Source organism: Anoplopoma fimbria, unplaced genomic scaffold (assembly GCF_027596085.1).
Source record: "Anoplopoma fimbria isolate UVic2021 breed Golden Eagle Sablefish unplaced genomic scaffold, Afim_UVic_2022 Un_contig_4960_pilon_pilon, whole genome shotgun sequence".
Lineage (NCBI taxonomy): Eukaryota > Metazoa > Chordata > Actinopteri > Perciformes > Anoplopomatidae > Anoplopoma > Anoplopoma fimbria.
Window position 1 is genome coordinate 1 of NW_026548659.1, and position 2,500 is coordinate 2,500.

A 2,500-nucleotide genomic window follows, 5' to 3' on the forward strand; every position below is an offset into this window, starting at 1 on the left:
TGGGGAAACAGTGGTGCAGTCAGCCTGTCTCTCCATGCTGCTCCATCCGCGAGAAAATGACCGCGACCGCCGGCTGAAAACGTCCGTAAAAGAGAGAGCATGGAGTGGGGAAACAGTGGTGCCATCAGCCTGTCTCTCCATGCTGCTCCATCCGCGAGAAAATGACCGCGACCGCCGGCTGAAAACGTCCGTAAAAGAGAGAGCATGGAGTGGGGAAACAGTGGTGCCATCAGCCTGCCTCTCCATGCTGCTCCATCCGCGAGAAAATGACCGCGACCGCCGGCTGAAAACGTCCGTAAGAGAGCATGGAGTGGGGAAACAGTGGTGCCATCAGCCTGCCTCTCCATGCTGCTCCATCCGCGAGAAAATGACCGCGACCGCCGGCTGAAAACGTCCGTAAAAGAGTGCATGAAGTGGGGAAACAGTGGTGCAGTCAGCCTGTCTCTCCATGCTGCTCCATCCGCGAGAAAATGACCGCGACCGCCGGCTGAAAACGTCCGTAAAAGAGAGAGCATGGAGTGGGGAAACAGTGGTGCCATCAGCCTGTCTCTCCATGCTGCTCCATCCGCGAGAAAATGACCGCGACCGCCGGCTGAAAACGTCCGTAAAAGAGAGAGCATGGAGTGGGGAAACAGTGGTGCCATCAGCCTGCCTCTCCATGCTGCTCCATCCGCGAGAAAATGACCGCGACCGCCGGCTGAAAACGTCCGTAAAAGAGAGTGCATGAAGTGGGGAAACAGTGGTGCAGTCAGCCTGTCTCTCCATGCTGCTCCATCCGCGAGAAAATGACCGCGACCGCCGGCTGAAAACGTCCGTAAAAGAGAGTGCATGAAGTGGGTAAAGAGTGGTGCCATCAGCCTGTCTCTCCATGCTGCTCCATCCGCGAGAAAATGACCGCGACCGCCGGCTGAAAACGTCCGTAAAAGAGTGCATGAAGTGGGGAAACAGTGGTGCCATCAGCCTGTCTCTCCATGCTGCTCCATCCGCGAGAAAATGACCGCGACCGCCGGCTGAAAACGTCCGTAAAAGAGAGAGCATGGAGTGTGTAAACAGTGGTGCCATCAGCCTGTCTCTCCATGCTGCTCCATCCGCGAGAAAATGACCGCGACCGCCGGCTGAAAACGTCCGTAAAAGAGAGAGCATGGAGTGGGGAAACAGTGGTGCCATCAGCCTGCCTCTCCATGCTGCTCCATCCGCGAGAAAATGACCGCAACCGCCGGCTGAAAACGTCCGTAAAAGAGTGCATGAAGTGGGTAAAGAGTGGTGCCATCAGCCTGTCTCTCCATGCTGCTCCATCCGCGAGAAAATGACCGCGACCGCCGGCTGAAAACGTCCGTAAAAGAGAGAGCATGGAGTGTGTAAACAGTGGTGCCATCAGCCTGTCTCTCCATGCTGCTCCATCCGCGAGAAAATGACCGCGACCGCCGGCTGAAAACGTCCGTAAAAGAGAGAGCATGGAGTGGGTAAACAGTGGTGCCATCAGCCTGCCTCTCCATGCTGCTCCATCCGCGAGAAAATGACCGCGACCGCCGGCTGAAAACGTCCGTAAAATAGTGCATGAAGTGGGGAAACAGTGGTGCCATCAGCCTGTCTCTCCATGCTGCTCCATCCGCGAGAAAATGACCGCGACCGCCGGCTGAAAACGTCCGTAAAAGAGTGCATGAAGTGGGTAAACAGTGGTGCCATCAGCCTGCCTCTCCATGCTGCTCCATCCGCGAGAAAATGACCGCGACCGCCGGCTGAAAACGTCCGTAAAAGAGTGCATGAAGTGGGGAAACAGTGGTGCCATCAGCCTGCCTCTCCATGCTGCTCCATCCGCGAGAAAATGACCGCGACCGCCGGCTGAAAACGTCCGTAAAAGAGTGCATGAAGTGGGTAAAGAGTGGTGCCATCAGCCTGCCTCTCCATGCTGCTCCATCCGCGAGAAAATGACCGCGACCGCCGGCTGAAAACGTCCGTAAAATAGTGCATGAAGTGGGGAAACAGTGGTGCCATCAGCCTGTCTCTCCATGCTGCTCCATCCGCGAGAAAATGACCGCGACCGCCGGCTGAAAACGTCCGTAAAAGAGAGAGCATGGAGTGGGGAAACAGTGGTGCAGTAGCCTGTCTCTCCATGCTGCTCCATCCGCGAGAAAATGACCGCGACCGCCGGCTGAAAACGTCCGTAAAAGAGTGCATGAAGCGGCTAAACAGTGGTGCTATCAGCCTCTCCATGCTGCTCCATCCGCGTGGAAATGTTCAAAGTGTTTTAATACGGACAGCGGGTGGTGATTCGCAGGCGTGTCCATCGTCTCTTGTGCCACCTTGCCCGGTTTAAATCGTCGTGATCAGCATAGCGAAAATATGACAGAGTGTTTTACAACGGGTAAGGTTATTGTCAAAATGCATAGGAGGTTTGATAGCATCTTTGTCACACTTACCCGATGTGACCACTTTTGGTAGGGTATCACCAAGCCACCTCTCGCACGATTTCAGAAACCCAGTTTTCAAAAACATCGCG